At 37.4% G+C, this 22347-nt stretch overlaps 1 pseudogene across 1 annotated transcript in view; it reads right to left on the bottom strand.

Annotated features, from left to right (window-relative positions):
- Positions 1 to 13359, bottom strand: part of LOC149198253 (prefoldin subunit 2 pseudogene) — a 79054-nt pseudogene extending 65695 nt beyond the window's left edge. Inside the window, exon 1 of the transcript XR_016254800.1 lies at positions 13056 to 13359. The product of XR_016254800.1 is annotated as a prefoldin subunit 2 pseudogene (transcript). The remainder of the gene's footprint in view (positions 1 to 13055) is intronic.
- Positions 13360 to 22347: the final 8988 nt, after the last annotated feature.

The raw sequence follows: 22347 nt of genomic DNA, 5'->3' as shown, positions 1-22347 counted from the left end.
CACCTCAAATGCCTATTCTACTCATCACAAGAAGGGAACCTTCAAGAAGTTCAAAAGACCAAAGAAGAAAGCGAACCTATCAAAGATCGAATGTTACAATAGTTACAAGATGTGTCAATACAAAAGTCATTGTGCAGAGAATCCAAGGAATAAGAAGAGAGAGAGAGAACATGCAAATGTTGTTGATAAAGATCCATCTAAGAAAAACAAGACCGCAAAATCAAAATTCATTAACTTATACTACTAAGTCATCTCTCTTTCACATAGCCCTCTTGGTCTTTTATTTTTGTTTTGAATTGTTTTTCCTTTATGTTTTGATTTCTAGAGTTTATAGGTCTAACATGTCTTGTTAGAACATTTTTCATTTTTATAAGCTTGTAAGTATCCCTGAAAAGGATTAGGTTAAGAGGGAGCCTCCACCATTTTACAAAAAGATAAGTATTCTATTCTTGGTTTCAACTTTTCATGTTCGGTTTCCTCCTTACAGCAAGACTTACTTGTATTGTATACAAATAACCTTTCTCTTTATATTTTCCTTGGATAGGAAAGCTCGCTGATTGCTCAAGGATTATGGAGGAGACTTCAAAGGATAGACTTGAAGCATGAAAGAAGTTCTATTGAAGCCTGTCAAGATTTGATGTCCTACAAGGTTTAAAGAACAACTCAAAGGTATGCCTTAGACTATAAACTTTGTGGTAAAGTTCTCTGCATGCAAAAGGTACAATCATTTTTTTTTAAAATTTGCTTTACATTATTGACATCGTTATGTCTAGGGTTTTTGAATCCCAAATATTCTTGTTTGGGTGATTAATCATTAAGAATGAATCTACCCTCACTATATTATCATTTGATCATTCTTGTGGAACCCTAAAAAGGTTCATTATAAAACCCTAACCTAAAAGTGTGTCAATATTGATGATGAAGCCCTAGTCTATTTAGGGTTGTTGATGAAATCTAGAATTCCTATTCTTTTGATGTTTTGATATTATTATAGAAACCCTAGCCCTTTAGGGTTTGTTGCTAATATCTACATTATGTATTGAAACACTAGATCTTTAAGGTTTGGTAAATTAGGGTTTATAAGCAAAGCCCTTGTACTAGCTAAAATGAAGTCCTGTGAATGAATCTCTAGGTGTATGATCGAAACCCTAGCCTGGAGAAAATTCGTTGTATTTCTATCTTTGATACTTGTGCCTTTGGTTTACCTAGTAGACATTGATGAAAAATGTTAGTACATGAATATGTGAGTATGTTAACCTAATTATTGATGCTTATGTTTGTGAAATCTAGGGTTTGTAACAAAGCCCTAGTAGAGATTGATATTCTAGGATATGATGATATTGTTTTTCGATATAATTTAGTTTTGATAATAAAATCTATGGTTTGGAACAAACCCTAATAGAGTCTAACATAATTAAAACCTTAGATGCATGGTAGGATTGTTATTAACTACTGATATCTAAGGCTTTGTGTCTCCAAGATGGAATCTATGTAGAGTCTATGTAGAGTTTGTCATCAATCTCTGAAAATAATAGAGGCCCTAGATATAATGAGACTGATATCTTGATTGAATTGCTTTAAGTTTTGATGATGAGGTCTAGAATTTGAGTATGTAACTTTTGTTGATTATAAACCTACCTAAGTTTAGGTATTTGATGTCTACGGCATTTGATTGTTTTGATGCTTCCATTTTATTGACATAATTTTGATATACTTAACTTCATGCTTTTGTATAAGTATTTTGGTTGTACTTACTATTCAAGTTTTTGTAGGTACATAATCTTTAAGATAATGAAGATGTTTGTATGAGCATGATGAAGAAAGCTATAAGGATGGTGATGATCAAGATGACCTTGATACTATAAGAAGTAATGGAGCCATGAAAGACTCTTCGATGTTATAGAAAAAGGAAGTAGTTGATGTCCCCAGTGGAGAGGGAGGGCATATTATGATTGTCATGATGGATACCTAGAAGAAGAAATCAGAGAATAAAGTACTACAACATATTAAGGATGTCTTGATGTTGCTAAAGAAATGAAAGAAGAAAATATTTCGACTAGTTGCATATGAATAACTTGATATAATTGGCATTAAGGTGATTAAGGATCTCAAAGGTTTGTGTTTACTTGTATATGTATATTTGATAATTTATTGTTGATTGGAGTTTGTGTTTGTACATATAAATCTCTCCATAAGAAGGATGAACGCTCTGGAAGCATGCTTGGACAAATGGATATATCTAGTTTATTAGGGAGATATGAAGCATCTAATGGTGGATGCTTGGGAGGACATCTGGTTGGCCTATATGTGTTGATGTCTAGATCCCAAAGAGGGAGGGTAGCATTGGTCTTGGAGCTCTGACCTTGGATACACACCTAGATCCTTGGGTTGATGGTTAGTTAGTAAGCTTGATGGTACCTACACTAATTGAAAGCTTTAGTCCATCTATGTGTGTTGATGTCTAGATCCCGAAGAGGGAGGGTAGCGTTGGTCTTGGAGCTCTGACCTTGGATACGCACCTAGATCCCTGGGTTGATGGTTATTTAGTAAGCCTAATGGTACCTAGACTAGCTGAAAGCTTTAGTCCATCTGAGTCCCACCCAGATAGATTACCCTGGTCAGAAATCCAGTCCGCAGCACTGAGTGTGCTACAACTCTTCGTAGTTCATTTTGGAGATCTTCCATGTACCCCTATAAATATAGGTAATTATGAATACCTCCCTAGTTGAGAGGGAGTGTTGAAGAATGTAACTAGTGTCTGTCTTTATAATTGTTATTTATTATTAAATAAATTGACTTATTAAAACATGGGTATCATGCTTGGTTCAATTGTTTATAGGTCAAAGCCTCCATTGCATGCTTCTAGGGTTTATGTCAAGTGTCATTGTCCATGCCATAATGTAAAAGACCCTTCTTGGGCTTTATTTGTCAAGAAAGAAATTTATTTTATTGTAAAATAAGTCAATTAGGCCTCCTCCACCAAGTCGGCCTCAAGAAAGGACAAGTTGGCCTCAACAAGGGAATTCGACCTCACAAACTCACTATATATTGGAGCAACTCGACTCATTTGGAAACACATCTCACACAAGTTCGAATTGCAGTAGCTGGGAGCAGAAAAAGTGCAAAGTTCAAAAAGGAAGTTGGAATCAAAGTTTTTGGGTCTCTCTCTCTCTCTCGTGTGCAACAAAATTCTAAAGCTGCATCAAAGCTAGGAAATTGCATCAAAGTTGTGAAGTTACATTGAAGCGTGAAGTTGCATCAAGGTCGAAGTTGTGAAGTTGTATCGAAGCTGTGAAGTTGCATCAAGGTCGAAGTTGTGAAGCTGCATCAAAGCTGTGAAGTTGCATCAAGGTCAAAGTTGTGAAGCTACTAGGCTGGAGCTACTGAAGTTGCTAGATCGAAATTGCAGTCCTAAAGCTGGGTCGAAGTTTTGAAGCTGGGGGTCAAAATTTTGGGTTGAAGCTGCATTTGAGAAGCTGGCACTTGACAACTTTGGAAGAGATCATCTATCAGAAGGAAGAGTTGACTTGGTGAAGAAGGAAGATCTTTTGGTCTAGGTTCTTAGTCTATCTCAATTTGAATCTACTGAAGGAAGAGTTCTTATTGGGTTTTCCCCTATAAAGTGGTTTTAGCCCTGACTGAGTGCCTACATCTGGTGTCCATGATCTTCATGTTTTTGCTTTGATGATTGCTTAATGTGAAAAAGATAAAGGAAGAACATAAAGAAGCTAATAAGAACATAATAATATCAATTATCAACATAATAAAATCTTTCTGCCTTTCCGATTTTCTAACACACTCAAGCCAAAATCACTAATTGGGGATGTTAAGCTTTTCCTACCATATTTTAAGGCTTGGATTAGACAATGTCATCGAAATTGGATGGTGTTGATGTTGATTTGTGTAGCTTGGGAGGTACTCCAAGTGCTAGGGTTCAAGGTTTGGAGGACAAAGAGCCACAAGGGTAGCTTGTGGGTTTGGACCCAAGTATGGGGTTTTGGCACCCATCGTGTTTTGGGGCAAACCCATGATGGATTGATAGCATGTGATAGATTAGGATGATAGTGCTCGGAAAGACGATTCCAACACATCGAAAATCATCCAAATCTGAGTTGTCGTTAGAGAGATATGAATTTTTGAAGTTAACATAATTATTATTAGGTGTCAAGTAGGCCGACTTGAAGAATCCAATGGACGTGTTGCTTCAAACATGATGTTTTAGGAGCCCTTCTTCATGGTATATATAGAAGGTGATATCGAGTCATTTTAGGCATCCAAAGTGCAACATAAAGCAAGAGAAAAGTTCATTGAACAAGGAGGGGATCTATGTTTTAGGGTCGTAGATCAGGAAGCTACTTCAGCAAGGAGAAAGGGAGCCATTTGGGTTTTCTTGTGATTGTTTTGAAGGGCATGGAAGTCTGTTGTTAAGCCGAGTTTATAAGGAGGGATTGGGCCTATTTTCAAGTGGTAATTCATTTCTAAACAGGCTAAAATGTTGCATGTCTTGTGATGGTGAGGCCGCGAGCCTTTAGTGGCTAGTTTGAGGGTCAAACAAGCCCTAAACAAGCAGTTGTAGGAGCCCACTCACACAGGGAAGTATCTAGCCTTGTGGAGAAGGAATCACAATTTTATGAGGCAGAATTGACCACACATGGTGGAAGAATGTGGGCTGCAGTTGTGCCCTAACCAATCATCATATTTCTGCAGTGTTGAATAATAGTCTTCAAGGTATGTATCTTCTTCATTGTTGCTAAGTGTTGGGTCAAGCATTGACTAGATTGGATCAGATTATAGAGCAGCCTGTTGGAGCCATTTATATGACATTCTAAGGTGAGGAAAAGTCATATTATGTGCAGATCCGGCAGTGACGAGATTGGGTGTCATAGAGCTAGTTGGAGGGCAGCGTGTTGACTACCCAAAGTAGCCCTAGACATTCTATCTTCAAGGACAAAGAGCAGCTAAAGGTTGGGTGAAGGACGGTGCCAAAGTGCAACACTTTGATGGACTAAAGTTGTCGCTAGCATGGCAGATTGGAGCTCGGGTATTGGGCAGCCTAGAGAGAAGTTTGATGAGCCCATGTTCATTGTAGCAGAAATGACTTGCAGCAGTGATAGGAGGCAGCCCTCTTGGAGTCTTGATGTGTAGTGGTCTTGATGGACTAAGGCACTACTAGTGACCAATACGAGAGTGAAGGACTGGCAGGACAAGATACGACATAGAAGTTGCGCAACAAATTTTTTCATTGTATCTTGTATACCATAGACTATTGTATTATTCAGAATTTGGTTTAATATAACGAAGATTGGGATTGTACATATTGTACAATTTTGTTTAAAACTATGTATATTGTGCATATGTGATTTACTGCTTTATATCTTCGTTGTGCAAAGTAGTTTATGGTTGAGATTCTTGGTTTGGTAGCGTCTGTGATTTTAAGACTCTAACCTAGACCCAAGGTCATGGAAATTCAACATGGTATCAGAGGGTGTCTAAGCTACTTTGGAAGTAAGTAAATCAAAGTTGTGCGCAATGAAGTACAGCATGAGAGGGAGTTGGTCACATTGTGAGTGAAGGGTTCACTACAATGTCAAAGTTGCAGGCAAGTATCCGATATGAGGACAGGTTGGAGGGGTTGTCCAACTATAGTCCATGGAAGGAAAGGATAAAGTTTATATTGCAAGTCAACAGGATCTGGGATTTTGCCAAGAAAGAAATCAAGAAGCCAACAGACCCTAAGGAGCTGGAAATATGGGAAGATTTGGATGCGAGGGCAAGATTGATCATCCTTGATGGTGTGAGGGATGCCCTAATACCTCATTTGTTCGGGAAGAACACCACACATGAGATGTGGGTGTCTCTTCAAAATTTGTTCTAGAATAAGAACAAGAATCGGGTATTGGTATTGGAGGATAAGCTGAAGTCCACCAAGATGTTAAAGGGTGAAAGTGTGACCTCGTATCTGACGAGATTGTCTCAGGTCAAAGATGAGCTTGCTACCATCGGTGTGACTGTCTCAGATGGAGATATGGTAAGGATTGCCTTGAAAGGGTTCACCGAGGAATGGAAGCCCTTCATCAAAGGAATTGTTGCCAAAGAGAAGCTACCAAACTGAGATAGGTTGTGGGATGACTTCATTCAGGAAGAGTTGTGAGACAAGGATCTTCAGCCGAAGCAGAAAGCTTCAGATGATGACGTGGCACTTGCATCACGAATGAAGGGTAAGCACAAGAAGGACTTGAGTAAAGTCAAGTGTTTCAACTGTGGCGAGATGGGTCATTTTTCATCGAGATGTCCGAAGAAGAAGAAGGGAGATGATGAGAAAAGAAAAGGGAAGCAGGCTGCCCTTATTGCCAATAAAGCAAAGATGGATGAGCTCACTAGAAGATTGGAAGACGAAGAGGAGGATTTTGTTATGATTTCTCATTTCTCGCAGAGTACTATTAAAGAGGATGGATGGTACATGAACAGTGGTGTGACGAAGAAACTGACAGGTTCACAGGATATTTTTGAGGCTCTAGCTAGATAGGACTCGAAGTCGTACATGATGTTAGGCAACAAGAGTCAATTGGAGATCCGAGGATCAAGCATTGTGTCATTCAGAATGGGGACAGGACGTATGATGCGGGTCTAGGATGTACTATTTGTACCAGGACTCAGATATAATGTGCTCTCCGTCTCAATGATGGAGAAGAAGGGGTTTGAGGTCTTGTTCCAGGATGTAAAGCCAAGACTCAAGCTCAGAGGCTCTAAGTCTGATGGGATTGTACTCGGAGTTAGAGAGCATGGTCTCTATAGGTTGACTGCCGAACTGAGGATCATGGAAAGAAGCAGGGACGGGTGCAGGTTCCAAAGAAGCAGGAGCAAGTGCAAGCTTCAAATGAGAAGGCACAAGTTCCCGAGAAGAAGGTACACTTTCCCGAGAAGGTCCAGGTTCTAGAGACTCAGAAGGAGTCTAGTTCGAGAGGGAGCTTGCAGATTTAGAGGGAGACTCTGCAACCCAAGAAGAGCGCGTGGTCAGTGGTGAGCAAGGGTGCTCCTACAACTGCCAAGAAGGAATCATGGAAAGAGTGGAAGATGTTACAAGATAAGAAGAAGAAGTAGGTTGCTTCCAACAGTGACAATGACACTTCTGAGAAGGGCGTAGTTCACCATACAGGGATTGTTGCGATTGTGAGTGCCAAGAGTTGGGCAAGTGTTGCAAGCAGTGATGATGATGATGAGATACTTCCTAGTCTTGGAAGTACCTCCCTCACTAAGAGGGAGTGTTGATTTGTGTAGCTTGGGAGGTACTCCAAACCCTAGGGTTCAGGGTTTGGAGGACAAAGAGTCACAAGGGCAGCTTGTGGGCTTGGAACCCAAGTATGGGATTTTGGCACCCATGGTGTTTTGGGGCAAAACCATGATGGATTCACGTCATGTGATGGATGAGGATGATAGTGCTCGAAAAGACGATTCCAACGCATCAAAAATCGTCTAAATCCGAGTTGTCGTTAGAGAGATATGAATTTTTGAAGTTAACATAATTATTAGTGTGTGTCAAGTAGGCCGACTTGAAGAATCCAGTGGCCGTGTTGCTTTAAACATGACATTATGGGAGCCCTCCTTCATGGTATATATAGAAGGTAATATGGAGTCATTTTAGGCATCCAAAGTGCAACACAAAGCAAGAGAAAAGTTCGTTGAACAAGGAGATCTTTGTTTTAGGGCTACAAATCAAGAAAATACTTCAGCAAGGAGAAAGGGAGTCATTTGGGTTTTCTTGTGACTGTTTTGAAGGGCGTGGAAGTCTGTTGTTAGGCCGAGTTTATAAGGAGAGATTGGGACTGTTTTCAAGTGGTAATTCATCTCTAAACAGGCTGAAATGTTGACTGTCCTGTGATGGTGAGGCCGCAGGCTTGTAGTGGCTAGTTTGAGGGTCAAACAAGCCCTAAACAAGGAGTTGTAGGAGCCCACTCACACAGCGAAGTATCCAACCTTGTGGAGGAGAAGGAACCGCAGTTTTATGAGGCAGAATTGACCACAGATGGTGGAAGAATATGGGCTGCAGTTGTGCCCTAACTAGTGATCAGATTTCTGCAGTGTTGAATAACAGTCTTCAAGGTATGTATCTTCTTCATTGTTGCTAAGTGTTGGGTCAAGCATTGACCAAATTGGATCAGATTATAGAGCAGCCTATTGGAGCCATTTATATGACATTCCGAGGTGAGGAAAAGTCATATTAGGTGCAGATCCGGCAGTGACAAGATTGGGTGTCATAGAGCTGGTTGGAGGGTAGTGTGTTGACTACCCAAAGTAGCCCTAGATGAGCTATCTTGAAGGACGAAGAGCAACTGAAGGTTGGATGAAGGATGGTGCCAAAGTGCAACACTTTGATAGACTAAAGTTGTTGCTAGCATGGCAAATTGGAGCTCGGGTATTGGCCAGCCTAAAGAGCAGTTTGATGAGCCCGTGTTCATTGTAGCAGTCATGACTTGCAGCAGTGATAGGAGGCAGCCCTCTTGGAGTTTCGATGTGTAGTGGCCTTGATGGACTAAGGCACTACTAGTGAGTAGTACGAAAGCAAAGGACCAGCAAGACAAGATACGACATAGAAGTTGGGCAACGAAGTTTGTCATTGTATCTTGTATACCATAAACTGTTGTATTATTCAAAATTTGTCATTGTATCTTGTATACCATAGACTGTTGTATTATTCAGAATTTGGTTTAATATAACGAAGATTGGGATTATACAATTTTGTTTAAAGCTGTGTATATTGTGCAGATGTGATTTACTGCTTTATATTTCTGCTGTGCAAAGTAGTTTATGGTTGAGATTCTTGGTTTGGTAGCATCAGTGATTTTAAGACTCTAACCTAGACCCAAGGTCATGGAAATTCAACAGTTGATTGATGTCCCTAAAGGAGCAAGGTAGAGGCAAAGGCTAGACGAGACAAAGGTTGATGATATTAATGAGAAGAATCCTAACATAAGCAATGGTTTTGATGATCCTAATTTGTTGTAGCATGATGTTTTTTGGACTGTAGAAACTATTTAGAGCCTCAATGTCTATGTATTTCATTTCAGATATATATTGCAATCCGCACTCCATACCATTTTGCTATATCCATGCTTAGCACTTACATGTTATATACATGAGAAAACTTTGCATAATTTTTGGGTGGGTGTATGTGTATTAATAATTTGCATATTTTATGTATTTTTTTTTTTAGTAAACCAATTAACCAAACAATTCTAGTTCCATATTGGTCGAACCTCAACCAGTTCTAACTCTGATGATTTGGTTATATGTAATGATGAATGTTATTAGCACATTGTTGTATATAAGATTTCAATGAATTATGTTTTAGTGTTCATATATTTTAATTCATATTTCTTAGTATTTTGGGTAGGGCCCCTTATGTCAAAGTCCCCAACATCCCTTATGGCATTCCTAGAATATGGGGTGTGCTTCTACACATCCCCAAGTGGATTTCCTCATTCCCCCATCCCAGCATCCAGGAAACTTGGTGGAACACTGCTACTGAATGCCTTCTAGGAATAGCTTGGAAGGATAAAACTTGGCTCTCAATAGACCCATTAGCAACATTAACCAATTGGTAAAAGATTCCTAACATGCCCAGCCTTTTTGCTCACCAGCAGCCACCTATATCTCATCCAAGGTCTAAAATTCTGCTTTGACAATACTGATTTGATCAATTTCCACATTGGTTTGTGGTTAGCAATGGAGAATAACATCAAAAGTGTAAAGGATGAACATGAGAGTGATGAAATGAATGACAATGGAAGAGTTGAGAAAATGATGGATGATATTCCTTCTAACAAAAGAATGATGTACTCTTATGCTTCCCCAAAATTAGTTTACTCAGCCCATGCTCCAGTAACTACATGAGCAGACTTCCCCACCAACCTCTACATGCATTCAATGATCGGTTTCTAAGTCAATGGAGGTGGATGAGTTCATTTAAAGCACATGACAGATAAGAGATGATAGATCATAGGTTGACACATGGCAATAGAGGATTACTTTGCCATAGGCCCCCATTCCTCTTCCCTTCTGGTGGAATCATGGCCCTTTTCATGCTCTCCACAACCATCTTGGACCATTATATACTATATTCCAGAATTAATATTTACATAGCTTGAGTTCATGGTGATAAGCCTGCCACATGATTCATAGAAGTATATTTCCATCATCTACATGCCTCGATTTTCGCTAGTTGGGCCTCGACCTTGAGCTCTGCACTATGAATCCATACTAGCATATTTACATCATTTACAAATGGGGTCATTTATTTAAGATTGCATGGCTTGGCTCCTGTTGTTATAGCCACACATTTAAGATTTATACATAATCTGATCCAATACATTTCACAGGTTAAAAACGAGATATTACACTATCTGTTAGGGGGCAAAGTAGATCCCTAATTACAATTACAACACAGCTACATATGAGTTATCCACTCGAAAGAGGGTTAGCTAGCATGAAAATCTTCTTTACTTTGGGATCAGCAATACTTCCAGTGCTGACTGATTCACTATTCTACTGTGTCAATGTGGTGCTCAACATCTTGTGGTTTCTGTTTAAACTTTAATGAGCAATATTGGGCATATATTACTCTGCAGTGTATGCCTGATTAAACAATATTTTCTGTGAATATTTACAGCTAAACAACATTTCCATTTTGTGATTTGAACTTTCTCTGTTGCACGTTAAACCTATTAGTCACTTCAACAGTGAATGGCACATGTTGTTGTTTACTTATAACTTATAAGTACTTCTATATTTACCAGGTTTAGGTTAAAAAGACTACTTCATTTCGTTTAAGAAAACATATTTAAATTTCTCATTTAGGGAAGAATCAAAATAAATCTGGTTTAGTACAGAATCTGCATCTTTGTTCAACAGTCAAGTTTTGGAATAAAATGAACATCATGGCATATTCACCAAGAATCTCTCTTCAAGGTTTGCATCTTTTTTCGTGACCAATTTTAGTTCATTTCATGCTTGGGGAAAAGTTGTAAGTTGCTTTGCCCACTCATACATCTCATTCATTTTATTTTATGTCTGCCATAACTAGTTGAAGGCCCTGGTTCTAAATAATGACCAAAGATTAATTAACTATTTTTGGTAAAGTGATCATCAGAATGTCCTTGCAAATCCTCTGTCTTTCACTGATCTGATAGAATTTGCATAGTTCATTATGTACAAATCATGTTTCCCTTATACTAGGGACACCAGGTTTTGTGAATTAACTTTTAAGTGACATGTTTTCAGGGAACAGAAAACATAATCATGCATATTATTTTGTAATATTAGGTTCATGTTCTATCTGGAATCAATCTTATTGTAGGATATGCTGTTGAACTTGAATTCAAAATTTCAAAGCAAGGCTAAGATAGACCATGGTGCATCAGCGATTATTGTGTGGTTATTGAGATTGATTCTATTGCATCTTAAGTAAAAGTATCTCAATCAACTGGAGTTGGAATTTCTCCCAAAATCAAACAATGTGGTCAGGTTTATATGTGCAGCAAGACTTTTGCAATAATATTGGATGCTGGGTTTGATGATGTAGATGCCAACATTACAATTCTGTAATACTTGTGAAACATGGTTTAATGTATTACAAAACCTAAATGTGTGCCATTTTTACAATGCAACTCAGTGGAGTCCGTAACAATGCAATTTAATGGAATCAAAATCAATGCAACTGGAGTTTTCTCCAATCAGTGCTGTGAACTTTTATGAATTTTCCAATTTCAGAGTCAGCTCCTCTCTTTACATGAGATAAATTGTGTAGGTTTTTAATTACATGACTCGGCAGCAAAAATCATCAAAATGAGGGCTTTTCTTGACCGTTTTAACATTTATATTTGACGCGGGCGAGTTTTGCCATCCAACTATCAGTTGTATTTTCGGTTAGTGAATGATCACCAAGTTAATCGCAGGTCGAGGTCTGACGTGTGAATATTTGTGGGTTTGACTCACTACTGATGAGTTTGATTTACTGGCAAAGAGTCAGACTGAGGAACAAGTTCACTTAGCTTGGCAGCAAGGCCTAGCAAATTTGACTTGGGAACACTCAGACGACTAACTGTTATTTTCAACTATGGCTTTCATCCCATGAGCACAACGGATGCAAAGGTGAGAACAGAATGAACAACCTCACACATGTATTGATTACATATATCAAATATTATAGAGGACCGATACCTGACATACGCCCACCTATAGCGCATATCACTCTTTGTATATACATGCCTTTGTATGGAACCGTCTTTCATACTTTACGGGCTCAACTTATGGGCCTTGGACACATGATCCACGTAAACCTGACGGGCCTCAGCCCTGTGGCCTATTAGGACTCTCATTCAATGAGCCCACAATGCCTACACGGTGTGTAGCTCATAAGCTCTACATACCTCTATAATGAAAACAAACGCGCAACCTTACACATACACACTGAATTAACACGTTAATTGCAGCGTACGTATCATTACAATAAAGATAAAAGACATGTTAAAACTTTGTTCTGAGTTAAATTATTTACCAAAAATTTTGCAATGTGCCATAAAACATAAAAGGCACAGGAAACCACTGAAAACCAGAGATGCAAAAAACAGGGCATATACAAAATATTCAATATCATCATGTAACAGCCGGAGCCCAATCAGTTCATGGCATCTAAAGGACAACGTATAGCTCATGGTATTGGAAGGACCAAAATGACACATTTAAGCAGGAAATTACACATGACAGCAAATCAAACCCTTGACTTCAATACCACAAACGCAGCATACTTTTTTCCCACAAAACTGTTCATAAATGGATGCAAATTGCAAATCAAAAAATTCATGGCTTCAAACCCAAATATAAGTGAGACATCTAAACCCGTCAGCGGATTTCTCAAACACCCTAGCAAATAACAAGGACCCGACGGTGCATATTCGTACAAGATGGAAAGAAGCAAAAAAGAATTTGCATTGATTATTAGTAATGTCACTGGAATTCAGAGCAAGAAAATTCGCTTCGACAATCGGGTGTGTACTCACCTGAGTTTCTAGTTGAACCGCAAAAACCCAAAACACGGGGTTATCCCGATTTCGAAAAACTGAGTGATGGAATTGTAGAATTGTTGAGATGTTCCGAGTTCGAATCTAATGCCGTAAAGTTGTGAGAAAACTCGCCCCCGTTTCTTCTGTCATATCAGGATGTGCACTCAGGCGTCTTTGTCCTCGCTACGTGGTCTCCTGCTCCTCAAATACTTCGGTTAAGCTAAACTCTACCGCAGTGACCGTGTTTGACAATCGTGGTCACATTTGATGCTGCTTGTGAGCAAACACGGCTCTACAATTACGGTCGAGAATCAACTTTTTCTCCGGTTCTTCCAAAGATTTGAATAAATCACTTTTTAAGCAGTGTTCCATTAAGTGTTTAAATTGGGGGAAAGCATTGGAGGGTATGGTGTAACCATCTCAAAATTTCGGGAATTTTAAAGAGGAGATTGGGATTTTGCCGTAGCCACCACAGTCAAATATAATTTCTTTAAATATTATATATAAGAATGTATTAATAAGATTCATTATTATACCATTTAAATTGAGTGATATATGAGAGTTTTGTGATGTTTCTCTTGTATTTAGATGATAGTGATAAAACTTCCTATAAGCATGTTGGAAGTAGAGAAGTCAGTTGTACGAGGTGGGTTTTGTGGTAAAGGTAATTTGTTTTGTAAATAGTTTTGATAATGAAAAACTGGAAATGATGGGTAGATGTGGTATAGTGGACAAAATATGATTAAAGTTTTATATTGATAGTTTTTATTTTGGGAATATCGATTTTGTGGAAGAAGTGGGTGACCTTAATTACTGAGTGTGAGTTCCGGAAGTGATGATTGACGTTATGTGATTCATTTTACTAGTTTCAATTTCACTTCTTCACCCCTCTGAGCATCACTTGATGCAATAAGTGCTAAGTGGACTGTTCAAAAATCATGAGAAATTAATCAATTACGACTACCTCTCATGGAAATGGTCATAGATGAATGATTTACTTAATGTAGTTGAATCCCAAAAAATGATATCTAATACTCAAAAAATGTTGGACTTAAGTCAAGTCTTGGCACTTTTACAGGTTCATAATCTTGATAACTAGTATCTAATTGCTTCTAGTTAGTTCTTTTGTTCTAGAGTTTGATTGTGTTATGGTGTTGAAGTCTAGTGTATGTTTGAGGGATTTTGGTCTTCTTAGAGAAATGGAAGGAAGAAGCATTAGTTTTATTGGGTTGTTTTCATCTCTTTGGCAATGGGTCTCAACTTAACTAGTGATGAGCATCATTCTCCTATTTCCCCTTAGTTGTTATTGGTAGTCTTCTCCCTTAAGTGCTCAAGTCTTTTGGCAATTGTATTTTTAGGGTTAATATTGCTACATTTTCACATGTCTCTATTCACTCCCCTAAACTAAGGAGGAGATTACAGATATGAAAAATTCAGTGAGACAGTAAAGGAGCAGAGTGTCAAATGCGCATGTGGAGGAGGAATATAGAGGTTGGATCTCAAGCTCGGGGTTTTTAAGAACCAAGACACCAATTTTTTTAGCATGACTAAGCTCTATTGGGTTAATAAAAGCTTCATTGCTCAAGAGGTGGAGGAAAGCAACATACAACATTAAGCTATTTGTAACATCCTCGGGTTAAAATTTCATGTAATAAAGTTAATAAAGGCATAATAAGACCAAGGCCATGGGACACTTATTCCAATCTTAATGTTGGGTGAAGTATCCTAGTGGGCATCACTTGTCGTGTATTATGGTTAAGGGGAAATTGGTAAAGGCAATGGCAAAGGATTTGAAAGGTAAAAAGGCATTGTTGGTATTTTATGCAGTCAGTGCATTGAGCCAATTTATGTCAAAGCCCCTTGAGAGCCATTGGGTTGCAGCGAAATGTGTTTTAAGGTATCTCCAGGGAACCTTAGATTTTGGTATTGTTTATACTGATTCATGTGACAAAACTCTATTTATAGAGGTTTTTCACTCCTCATTTGATATCAATTTTTCTCTAAAATTAGTAGAAAGAAAGAGAACTATAAGGACGCAGAAAGCCAAGGAAAAGGGTCTACAAGGGAAACAAGATAAGGAGGAAGAACAACGAAGGTAAGGAGACAGTTTCTAGGGCATCAACAACCACATGCACGAGAAAGGAAGGAGTTTATTGTGGTCATTACAACAGGAAATCACAGTAACAAATATCTTTGTTTTAGGCTAATTAACAAGGCCTATAAGGCCTCCCCATCTAGCGAAGAAGGAAGGAAAAGACAGCGGCGATAAGGGGACTGTTTTAGGGTTTTTGTCCACACATACAAAGACTTCAACAACTAAACCTTTGCGGATTTGATAGCAGTTAAAGGTAGCAACATGAGAAGCCTCATTCGGATATGTGTCTAGGTCTACAAGGTACCCAAAAGAAATCAAAGAAGGTCCTCTCTAAAATGAATTAAAGAAGCCCTAATTTTTTATGGTTTCTCCTCAGAAGAAGAGAGGCTAACTTAGACAATCAATAGAAGTAGGACGAAGTGCTGAGGAGCAAAGTGTTGGAAGATAGTGGTCCATGTGCCGAAAGTTATAGTGCATAAAGAGGAAAGATTTGATTTTTTCTTGGAGGATATCCTATTCAAGGGTCTAGGGTTTGGAAATTGTTCAAATAATAAGATTCAATAAGAGAAAACTTACCAAGGGTTTTCCTCTCAAAACTGAAGAGGTTTTGTCCCTGGAAGAGAGCCAAACTTTGTGTTTTTGTTATTTGTTTTGGTAGCAGTTTGATGAAACACACACACAAATGGAAGAAGAAGATAAATTGTCAAAGTGCATCACAAATTGTTATCAAGAAAACGAAGAATCACACTACACTACTTTGCCCTAGATTCTTCAACATGGTATCAAAGCTAAGGGGAAACTCAAGAACACTCATCAAGGAGAAGCATCTACAAAGTTGAAGAATCAACCCTAGAAGTCTCAATCACTTCAAGGACAAGAAGGGTATACAATCCATCATTCATCAAGGAGGTCTACAAAGCTGAAAGAAGAGCCTTACATAAAGGCACTTACAAAGAGGAGCAGATTGAAGCAGGACCTACAACAAGCTACAAGTCTTCAAGAAAATATCATCATCAATCAAGTCCACATGTAGAAGGCAACTTGAAGAACATCAAGATCCAAGGAAGATAAGCCATCAAGCCTTCAAGGAGGAAGAAAATCCATTACATCCCAAAATCTATCAAATAAGTACATGTCCCCTTCTGAATATACATTAATGTCTTTTTGCAAGGAAAGAAATAAATTGTTAGGTACCAATAACTTTCTTTCATGGAATAAGAGGATTGATCTACTACTCAAGGAGAATGAACTCCTAGAGCATGTCAAAGGGAATATCACTATCCCTACTAAGGAACAGACTCAAGCCTTATCCAAGTACAATAAGGATGAGACAAGAGCTCAAAGGATTCTGATAGAATCAATCAAAGACTCTCATTCCTTATGTATCCAAGTTTGAGACATCAAAATAAATTTATGATAAGCTAGTAGAGCTATTCTCGGTATCCACAGCTGGAAAAGTAATATCTCTGAGGAATGAATTATATAAGATGAAGATAACAAAGGAAGGAATAACTCCCTACTTCATGAAAATATCTGAAATGAGAGATCAACTTCAAGAGCTTGGGGAAGTAATTTCTGACAAAGAGATGACAACTATAGTACTCAATCCTCTACCTGAGGAGTGGGGAAACTTCACATCTAGCATATATGCCAAGAAATAAGTAACCACTCTCAGTGAAATGTGGTCTCTATGCAAAACATAGGAAACCAGACTTAAGGCAAAAGAAGATGTGGGATCAAAGGAGCAAGAATTTTATACCATGGCCAAAAGAAAGGGTAAATTTGGCAAGCTTGGTCCACGAAGAACAAACAAAAAAGACAAGTCCAAAATCCAATGTTTTGGATGCCAAGAATATGGACACTACAAAAGGAATTTTCCTAAGCTTAAGAAGGACAAAAACAACAAAATGAATAGGGAAGAAGCTCACATAACTCAAGAGATGAAAGAAGAAGGAAAGAAGCAAAAGAAGGAAGATCCATTAGATCTATACTATGACTAGGTCAAGCTCTTTACTTATATACTTCTTTCAAAGTTTTGAGTAGGATAGGAGCATGTAGGAATAAATTAATATTGCATGGCTAGAAACATCCTCTAGAATCTATCAACATGATGTACATAGAGTTCTATATACTCATGAATATGTAGCATTTATGAAAAGAACAAAAATGCATGATTACAAATATCTTCTAGAATATAGAAGCATGGCACATATAGCTCAAGATATTCATGTAGAATAAGCACACCTAGTATAAGGCCTCATCCATGATGAAAGAAAATTGATCATGATTAATAATCTTAGAAGACCTCCATCATCAAAAGTAAGGAAACATTTGCAAGGCAAGGATATTTAAGATCCCATGATGGAATATTCAAAAGAAGGTTCATGAAACAAGGCAGATGTCTCATTGGGAATTCCATTCACGGGATTCAATAAAAGGATGATATGTAGGCAAGCTAAGATGAAGCAAGAAGGGCCACACCAAAGGATGATCAAAGGAGAATCAAGATGAGGTATGTATGCATTAAAGTTTATTCATGTTATCATTTGTATATTATTGAGTCATGGGATAGTTCTATAACATGATCAAGCATGAAATAATCTATTTCACTGAGAACATGCTCAAAGAAATGTACCACAATGCAATGAAGGTCAACAAAAAAACATGTTCACATAAGGAGTATAAGATTGCTGACTAAGAAGCAAGAAGAAATGTTGACAAGTCCATAAAGCAAGCAATGAAAGAATGCTCTCACAAGAAGCATTATATGGTTGACCTATCTACATAATAAGAAAGAAATGAAGAAAGAGATCAAGCATGTGGACAAACACCATGATCATCGAGAAAGGAACTTGAAGGAAAGACAACTTTGATAGAGGAAGAAAGGACCCTTGACACCTATGAAGGACTTGGAGATATAAAAGATGTAGATAACTGATTCTACTCTACAAAGATGTCGTGATGAAGAAACCATCCAACAAAAGGAAATGTTGAAGAAATATCAGGATGAAGTCATGATGGGCTACTAGGTCGAAGCATGTAAACAAGCAAGTACAATGAAGAATCCATGAGAAGAATATTCTAAAGCATGGACAAGATGACAAAGGAGTAGCCAACATGACAAGAAAGCATGATGTATGACATGAAAGCCACTTTCCTCAAAGGAAGTAATGACATGACAAACCAGGGAGGAAAGTGATCGATGGATGGTGCCCTACCTATAAGAAGTTTGAACAGAGACTTCATGACATCAAGAAAGGAAGGAGATCAAGTAGCCGAAGGACCCACGAAGAAGAAGCTGATGATGAAGGAAAGAGTCCCTAGTTAAGAGGGAGATCTGATAGGTCCCTGATCAAGAGGGAGTTTTGGATCACCCCTGATTACAAAGGAGTGACAATTGTGTTTTCCATTTCATGGGTCATGCACTAGACTAGGACTAATAGTTGTAAGTCTAGATGAAGGCCGTGAATAGGAATGTAGACACAACATTCTTGTCATCAATTGGGAAGAAAGAATGGGAGGATTGGGTAATAATATAGCATCTGATACTCTTTGAGGATGTGTAGGGAATCCAAGACAAGAGTAGACAAGAGGACCGATATTCTTTGAGGGCTGGGAACCCAAGATAAGAATAGTCGTAGAAGGTCATACTCAGAGAACAACCAGGTGGGTATGTACCTTGAGAGACAATGATGAAGGTGTCTATAAATCATTGTTCTCGCTAACATTGTATCTCATGTTCTCATAAAGAGATGGAGCTTTTAGTCAAGGCCTTGCACTATGACAATGTTGATGTATATGATGCTATAACAAATGGATTGATAATCCGGTTTCTCTTATGTGAATTCTTTAAGATAGAAAATTGCCAAACACCTTGTAATGTTGTATGAATACCTCCCTAGTTAAGAGGGAGTGTTGAAGGAAATGTAACTAGGCCAGGTATTCATAAATATAATTTTGATAATTGTATTTATTCAAGAAAAGAGAAATTATTTTGATATTATTTTTCCAATGAGTTTTTTGCTCATTGAAAATAGGTCAAGCACATTTTGAAGTGCTTCTAGAGATTAAAATTCAAAATGTAATTATGATGATACCCTTTGAGGGCATGTTACATCATGTATGTCAATATACAAGGTCATGGGAACACCTCCAAGTCAAGTCAAATCCTCTCCTAGCATCAACAAAGTCTCCAAGCAGCCAAATAATGAATAAAATATGAATTATGATGAAACTATCAAGTCGGCCTAATGGACAGTCAAGTTGGACTAAAGAGGAGGGGCAAACCTCTATTTATAGAGGTTTTCCACTCCTCATTTGATATCAATTGTGCTCTGAAATCCGTAGAAAGAAAGAGGACTAGAAGGATGCAGAAAGCCAAGGAAAAGGGTCTACAAGGGCAGCGAGATAAGGAGGAAGAACAACAAAGGTAAGGAAACAGTTTCTAGGGCATTAATAACCACACATGTGAGAAAGGAAGGATCTTCATGCGGTCATTACAACAGGAAATCACAGTAACAAATATCTCTGTTTTGGGCTAATTAACAAGGCCTATAGCCCTCCCCATCCAGCGAAGAAGGAAGGAAAAGGCAGCGAGGATAAGGGGACTATTTTAGGGTTTGTTTCCACACGTGCAAAGACTTCAACAAGTAAACTTTTGCAGATTTGACAACAGTTGAAGGCAACAACATGAGAAGCCTCATTAAGATATGTATCTAGGTCTACAAGGTATCCAAAAGAAGCGAAGAAGGTCCTCTCTAAAACAAATTAAAGAAGCCCTAATTTTCTATGGTTTCTCCTAAGAAGAAGAGAGGCTAACTCAGACAAGCAGCAAAAGTAGGACGAAGTGCTGAGGAGAAAAGTGCCGAAAGACATAGGTCCATGTGCCAGAAGTTATAGTGTAGAAAGAGGAAGGATTTAATTTATGCTTGGAGGATATCCTAGTCAAGGGTGTAGGGTTTGGTAGTTGTTCAAATAAGAAGCTTCAATAAGATAAAACTTGCCAAGGGTTTTCCTCTCAAGAGTGGAGAGGTTTTGTCCCTAGTAGAGAGCCAAAATTTGTGTTCTGGTTATTTGTTTTGGTAGCAGTTTGATGAAACACACACACTAATAAGAAGAAGAAGATAAAGTGCATCACAAATTGTTATCAAGAAAACAAAGAATCACACTACACTAATTTTCCCTAGATTCTTCAACAAATGCGACATTGGACTATGGTTGACCATGATTGATTTTTATACCGAGACAATATTTGTCATTATGCGATTAATAAACCCAAGGAATTTATATTATAAACCCAATGGATTATATTATAAACCTAATGAATGGTAATTGACAACCAAGAGATTTTCATGGCATAACATAACATGAGTGAAACACCAAAAGTTGTGTTGTTGGAAAATGTTTAACTTTGATATCATGTCAAATTTAGGAATAACTCAATACTTTGAGGATTATGTTATTTGCTAAAATTTGTCAAATTGAGAAATAACTTAATACTTTGATTATTATCTTATTTGTTAAAAAGTATATATATACAAGGAAGTATCTATTCATTTTAAAATCATATGATGAATTCATGAAAGTAAATTTATACTTACTTTTCATTATAATCCAATCCATTCTTAAAAAAAATAAATGTGACTAACTATTAATGAAGTGAGAACGCATAAGATACAATTAATTAATTGATAAAACTTTTACAATTATTTTGAAAAGACCTTAAGGCACTGTAAACAAAGGAGATGGCACAGAGAAGAGTAACAACTTTTTTGTTGTGAATAATACCCTCATATGACTTGCACTTTGTAGTTTAAATAACAAGCACCTCATATGAGGCTTTTATGAAATGTAGAGGCCTTTGCATTCTGCACATAAACATAGAAGAACTACTTACTAGAATCATCATTTAATTGGAAGGTTTGATTTAACTAGTATTGCGTGGAAGAGATCTTTATAACAATAACCATATAACCATTATGCAGAGGATTTCATTATTTAGAGGCTTGGAGTAACTTCACACCTCACCACAATGAAATCCTCAACACATATAATCAAGGTATATGGCATATGGAACCTGATCAATTAATAACAATTTCTGATGTTAATGTTTGACTGGAAAATGTTATTGATTGCAGAGTTAGTTGTATGAAGGAAGCATGTGCGAAGAAAGATGGGCAGAGGAAGCTATATGGAGTACAAATGCTTGTGCTGAGAGCTTTCATTGTGTGGAAAGCTTTCTATAGATAGAATAAATTAATTAGCGGTAGAGGCAGGGTCTATGCTACATCGCAACTATTACTCTTGTTTGATATCACCCCAGACATGTACCAATACATAAAAGAAAGTTGTTTCATATAATTATCCTTAATAATAGATTTCTAGATCCTAGAATCACGAATGGCTCTCCAGAAACTCTTAGGGATGCTGAGGAGATTGATCATTTTGCAACCATAATGCTTCTAATTCTATTCTTATTGCCTCTACCACCCTTCCTCATAGTGAAAAATATGTCATATACCATCTTGTTGATTGAGTCAAGAGGTTCATTGTACAACACAATATGAGGGCTATGTGTAATTCCAACTGTACTCAATGTGGAGATGACACATGTCCCTCTTAAAATAAAAATAGAGCATTCTCTAAATAGAAAAGCAACGTTGATTGTAATAAAAAACAAAAATGAATATGCTATGCAGGTTTAGTTAGTTTTCCATATGACTTAATATAATTTCACATAAAGTAATTAGAAGTAAAAAGAAAGGTGTAAGTAAGATGTTAAAACATTATACTTTTCAAAAATATTTCAACACAAGATTTAAATAAACTATTTTGAAGATCTATGTTAATTAATTAAGATATATTTATATTAAAATATGTCATATAAAGATATTGAAAAAAAAAAAAGGTTTTTATGGGAGTCAAAACGTTTGAAGTGGTTTCAGTATTTTACAGTTAAGTCCTTTTTTAGGTATTTGTTTTCTTTGTCGAAATCCAACTGAGACTTTTTGCACTTACAAGTGATGTACTCTATATAACATTCAAAATACAATTTAAACAATGAAAATTTACACGTATTTTTCACTCTAAAATAATTTTGCACATGAAGAAATTTTATCCCTATTAGCTCATATTAAATGCGTACTTAAAATAAATCTATATTGGTTTTAATGAAAATCCATAGTTTTCATGCCA

The sequence above is a fragment of the Pinus tabuliformis genome, chromosome 2_2 (genome assembly GCF_031772625.1).
Source record: "Pinus tabuliformis cultivar Carrire ecotype Pingquan chromosome 2_2, CPIR1, whole genome shotgun sequence".
Classification (NCBI taxonomy): Eukaryota; Viridiplantae; Streptophyta; class Pinopsida; order Pinales; family Pinaceae; genus Pinus; species Pinus tabuliformis.
The sequence above is the reverse complement of the archived record's forward strand: the minus strand, read 5'-3'. Positions and strand labels throughout refer to the sequence as shown.